At 44.7% G+C, this 6,177-nt stretch overlaps 1 pseudogene; it reads right to left on the reverse strand.

The window, feature by feature from the left end:
- Window positions 1-3,026: 3,026 nt before the first annotated feature.
- Window positions 3,027-5,693, reverse strand: LOC142502431 (carbohydrate sulfotransferase 14 pseudogene; annotated as a pseudogene).
- Between the last annotated feature and the right edge of the window lie 484 nt (window positions 5,694-6,177).

Below are 6,177 nucleotides of genomic sequence, written 5' to 3' on the forward strand. Positions count from 1 at the left end.
CAAGGACCGAAACGTTGGTCTTGTTTGTGCTGTACCATCTGAATACAGGTTTTTTTTTTGCCATTTATCCTTGAGTGCTGTCCTTTGTCTTCCCTTGCTCTCTCTCTCTCTCTCTCTATAAAAATTATATATATATATATATATATATATATATATATATATACACACACACACACACACACACACACACACACACACACACACACACACACACACACACACACCTTGACAAATTACAAAAAAAGCTACTTGCCCCACCCACTGGTCCCATCCCCAATTTAAAAAAAAGGCAATAATTGTATAATTCACATGTGTCTGACAGGTCTGCACCCTGTCTTTCTCCATGTACGCCGAGCATACAGTGCTACACAACTACATTCATTAAACATTTGTGTTAGTCCTTATTTTCTTTATTTACGTATCTTGCCTTTTAAGTCATAGGCGAGAGAAACTTCACCAGCCCATGCCTCCATTACAAGAGGCCATTAGATATCTGCCCTTTCATTTTATGGTTTAGTATGGAAAGGGGAGAGAGGGGGAGGAAAGCTCTTGCTACAGTCTATTACAGGAGGCGGTGCTTGGGGCAAAAAGGTAATAGTTTAACGATAACAAAAAAAGGCCCTATAGTACAGCACTCACCAATGTGGCTAGATTAGTGGGTTAAAGCAGGGGTGCGCAAAGATTTTGTCCTGCGCCCCCCCGCCTGCTCACATCTCAGCTCGCGCCCCCCCCCCCTCCTGCTTGGCTCCGGCGTCAAATTACGTTGTGGGGTCATGTGACGTCACGTTGCCATTGTAACGCAACGTCACATGACCCCGCGACGTAATTTGCCGCTGGTAACCATGGCGACGCATCGTCGAAGATCAGGTAGGAGAAGTTGCCGAGGCCTCGAACGATCCACCCGGCACTTAATTTAAGTGCCTTGGGGATGAGCATGGGACCTCTGTAGCCAACACGCCCCCCCCATGAAATTCTCCCACCCCATTTTGCGCACCCCTGGGTTAAAAAATAACCTTTAATGGTTGAATCAAATTGGAATATAAAATAGAGGGTAGACAAACATAATTCACGAACACATATCACATATCATATATATATTTTGGGGATGGGGTGTGTGTGTGTGTGTATATATATAGATACCAAACACAAGGAGGGGAAAAGGGGAAGTGGAGGGGGAAGGAATACCCTCGCTACTGCTTGCTGGATGTGGCTATGTGGAGGTGCTACTATCAGGGGTAATGTCAAATAGAAAAAACAGAGAGAGGTAGAACCCCAAGGAGAGCACTCTACCAATGTGTAGCCAAAATGTATCAGAACCTAGTAAGGTGGGTGAGTAATGAATTAATTAAAACCAGAAACTTTAATTGAGTCTTAACTCTAAATATAAAATAATATGGGGAACACTATAGGTCAAGTAATATACTAATGATAGCCAGTGTACAGTGAATTAATATTAAAAATGAGCAAAGCAGACCACAATAAACTCTGTACTGTAAACCCAGAGTCTGGGATATGGCCGCACGATAACACTAGTGGTGTAGAGTAGATCCAAAGGATGGTTATAGGTCAAAACAGGTAACGGTAAGTGTCTAGTTTGTACTATGTCGTATGGCATAAATCAGCATGTCGATATCAACGCTGACTGTAGCAGTATACAGGTATAGCTGGTTACTTGTACAGGTTAGTAGTATTGTACCTATATCAGTAACACAGCACACAGAGTCAGTTATCTGTGTAAATAATGCCAAAAGCCGTGCCTGTTGGTGGTGGATCTCTATGTACAAAAGCCCCTTGATGTTAGTATGGTGCGTGAGTATTGTACACACAAGTTAGTGGTATTGTACCTATATCGCTAGCACAGCCCACAGAGTCAGTTATCTGTGTAAATAATGCCAAAAGCCGTGCCTGTTGGTGGTGGATCTCTATGTACAAAAGCCCCTTGATGTTAGTATGGTGCATGAGTATTGTACACACAAGTTAGTGGTATTGTACCTATATCGCTAGCACAGCCCACAGAGTCAGTTATCTGTGTAAACAATGCCAAAAAGCCGTGCCTGTTTATGGTGGTTCTCTGTAAGTATAAGCCACCTGGTGTTAGTGCGGAGATCCACCACCAACAGGCATGGCTTTTGGCATTAATTACACAGATAAACTGACTCTGTGTGCTGTGTTACTGATATAGGTACAGTACCACCAACCTGTACAAGTAACCAGCTATACCTGTATACTGCTACGTGTATGTGTGTGTACAACACTCACGCACCGCACTAACACCAGGTGGCTTATACTTACAGAGAACCACCATAAACAGGCATGGCTTTTTGGCATTGTTTACACAGATAACTGACTCTGTGGGCTGTGCTAGCGATATAGGTACAATACCACTAACTTGTGTGTACAATACTCACGCACCATACTAACATCAAGTGGCTTTTGTACATAGAGATCCACCACCAACAGGCACGGCTTTTGGCATTATTTACACAGATAACTGACTCTGTGTGCTGTGTTACTGATATAGGTACAATACTACTAACCTGTACAAGTAACCAGCTATACCTGTATACTGCTACAGTCAGCGTTGATATCGACATGCTGATTTATGCCATACGACATAGTACAAACTAGACACTTACCGTTACCTGTTTTGACCTATAACCATCCTTTGGATCTACTCTACACCACTAGTGTTATCGTGCGGCCATATCCCAGACTCTGGGTTTACAGTACAGAGTTTATTGTGGTCTGCTTTGCTCATTTTTAATATTAATTCACTGTACACTGGCTATCATTAGTATATTACTTGACCTATAGTGTTCCCCATATTATTTTATATTTAGAGTTAAGACTCAATTAAAGTTTCTGGTTTTAATTAATTCATTACTCACCCACCTTACTAGGTTCTGATACATTTTGGCTACACATTGGTAGAGTGCTCTCCTTGGGGTTCTACCTCTCTCTGTTTTTTATATATATATATATATATATATATATATATATATATATGTATATAATATCTAGAGTCATATATGTATGTATATTGTATGTGTGTGTCTTTCAATCTTCTGAACTTGTTGTTGCTGGATGGGGGGGGTGTACTTTGGTATATATATATACGCATGCGTGAGATGAGGGGCTTGTCTGCGCATGTGCACGAGATGAGGGGCTTGTCTGCACATGTGCGCAATGGCGGACGCATCTGCACGACGGCGGATGCGTCTGCACATGTGCATGAAGATCAGTTAGGCTTGTACGCATGTGCACGATCCCTCACATTGCCAGTATCCCAGTGTAGCGCACAACGCGAGCCTGAGAGTCTGATGCAAGTGGCAGGGGGAGCGTGGGCATGGCGCACGCACGGTCCCGATTTCTGTATGTTCGTTCAGCGCAGACAGAGCTGCTTGAGAACTTGTGCCCCCCTTCTCCAGCCCCAATCTGCCCTTAGGCAGGTCTGCAACCCTGCTTTTCACCATTATCACCCAGCACAGAGTACTTCCACTGCAGCAAGGAATTCTGGGAAATGACATGCAAATGAGCACACAGTGCCACCTTTTGCTTCAAAACCATATAACATAGTCCCCTGTAAGCTTATGCTTGCTGCATTTCACAGCTTTGAGCACAGCTTGGGTTAAGATGCATAGCCAGTAAACCCACCCACAGACAGCCGTTTCGACCTTAATGGGTCTCATCAGTGTGAGGTTGGTTATACTTAGTTAAGTTATGGAGGGTAAAAATAAAGTGACAAAAACCCTCCACAGTAAAGCATATAGCAAATGGTTTTGAAGCAAAAGGTGGCACTGTGTGCTCATTTGCATGTCATTTCCCAGAATCCCTTGCTACAGTGGAAGTGCTGTGTGATACTGGAGAAAGGCGGGGTTGCAGACCGGTCTAAGACATGCAAATGAGCACACAGTTATATTTCCATTTGATATATATATATATATATATATATATATATATATATATATATATATATATATATACAAACAAACAAAGTGTACTGATTGTATTAACACTGCTGTTTGCATAGTTCAGATCCATATTTTAAAAAAAGTGTACAATACACACACACACATACACACACACTTTACTGTCTGCAATATTCCCTAGTGGTATTTGGTAGTGAATAAGCAAAGAGGGAGAAATCCAGGATGTATTTGGGTAGTAGTTCTCGGATTAATCCCTTCGGAGTATTACACAGGAAGTAGTGGAGTGTCTCTTTAGTGACTGGTTTATACCAAGCTTGTCTCTCTGGGAATGAAATGAAAGACGGGGTGTTGACTCTCTCCAGGACGTAGTTTGCATCCTCCCTGAGCCGTTCGTAAGACCCGATGAAGTCGTAGCTAACCGCGCACGGTTGGCAGAGATTGTAGACGGGCATCCAGTGCTCATCCATCTTCTCAACATCCTCATCCAGCAAGTACCAGAGAAATTCGGAGAAAGTGATGTCATCCCCCGCTGACTCCCCTGGAGGCTTCCTGTACCTCCTAACTATTTCCACCCCGTATTTCAGCTGGTATTCCTTGATCTCCCCAAACTTGTTCCTATAAGCAGACAGCAGCCTCTCCATGGGGTCCCTGACAAACATGAACTTGAAGTAGTGTTTTAGGCGATGACGAATCTCCTCTGCAGTGAGGTCGGCCAAGAAGACTAGATCACTCTTGTGGTCCATCTTTGTTTTGACGTCGGCGCTCTCCAACGACCCGTCCAGAACCTTCAGGACCCGCTTCCAGTTGGAGCAGGCGATCTTAGGGACATAGCAATAGAGGAACTTGTGTTTGTCGTTGACCAGTATATGTTTGAGGACCGTCCGTCGCTGGGCAGCGGGCAGCTCCCACACGCTGTGTGGCATACTCTTCTGCCTGCAGATGCTGCTCATTGTCCTGTTCCTAATGTCCTGCAGGATCTGCTGGTCCATGTCTCCGTGACCCAGCACCTCTCGGCTGTGTGCGCCTGATGCCAGGTCGCCACGAGGCGGGGGAGTCTTTACATCTGCCACGATGCCCTTCTCGATCATGAGGAGCAGGCCGCCACTGGACACCACGATTAGCCCAAACATTAGCATAGAGGGCAGGAGGGTGCTGTGCCAGCGGGCACGTGAGAGGGGGTGAGCTGCAATCCAGCGCAGAGCCACGGTTCCCTCACTTGGGTGACTGTCGTTGCCCATCTGAAATCTCTGGGGCAACTGGTACAGAGGGCGAGGAAACATGACACAAAGCAGAATGTAGTTGGAAAAAGACGCAGTGTGACCAATTCAATTCTCTAAGCCGGACAGAAAATCTGTCAGGGGCGGCAGTGAAGAATTCCTACAGAGCAGCAACACACTCTTCCATGGCTTGTAATCAGCGTTCACTCATCTTTTTGCTTTGTCTCCTGTTTGCCAGCATAGCAGCTGGAGCAGGTGGAGAGCCTCAAAGGGCCTGCTCCCGGGCAAATACATCAACGGGAAACAGGATAGCACACCCAGGCCCAGGCCACAATCCTGGGGCACAGAGCAAGGCCCCGGCTTCCCCGCAGAAAGTTTTAGTTGTAGCAAGGATGCTTCCACACAAGGAATGTCTGGAGGATAGTCCCAGACCTGGGATGTAAACCAGCTTTTGATTGGGAAGCCAGGGAAAGCTTGCGATTGGTCATTAAAAGCCCCTCTGTGATAAGTCAGCCTGCTCCTCCTGTTACATTGTACTCAGTCGGACACCACCGATGGCTTTTAATAGGGACGTTTCACTGAGCCTTGTAACGTTATGGTGGAAAAGAACCCAAGATCCTGTCAGTTTGCATTCTGTTCTTTTAAACTGGTATTTCCGGTCTATCTTTAGAATATATATTTTTTTAAATGGGGTGTGTACAGAGCACACGCGTACGAAGTGAAACTTCTTAGCATTTAGTCACTCTCAAAAGTCAAACAAAATAATACAAATCAAGATACAATTACAGAGACAAAATGCAAAGCAGTTTCACTTACAACCTACGTTTGTGTGTCTATATATAACAAAAAGGGCAATAAAGAAAAGAAGCGCCAGCTCCATAGCATAATACTGTATAAAAAGGAATTTATTATAACTAAAGAGTAGTCTCCAGGACTTGTACTCGCATGGTAGGTAAAAGCACATTCATTTGAGACAATCTGTAACTGGACGCTAGCAGCCGGAGGACGGATACGCTAGCAGCCGGAGGACG

This window comes from Ascaphus truei, chromosome 9, assembly GCF_040206685.1.
Source record: "Ascaphus truei isolate aAscTru1 chromosome 9, aAscTru1.hap1, whole genome shotgun sequence".
In the NCBI taxonomy this organism is placed as follows: Eukaryota; Metazoa; Chordata; class Amphibia; order Anura; family Ascaphidae; genus Ascaphus; species Ascaphus truei.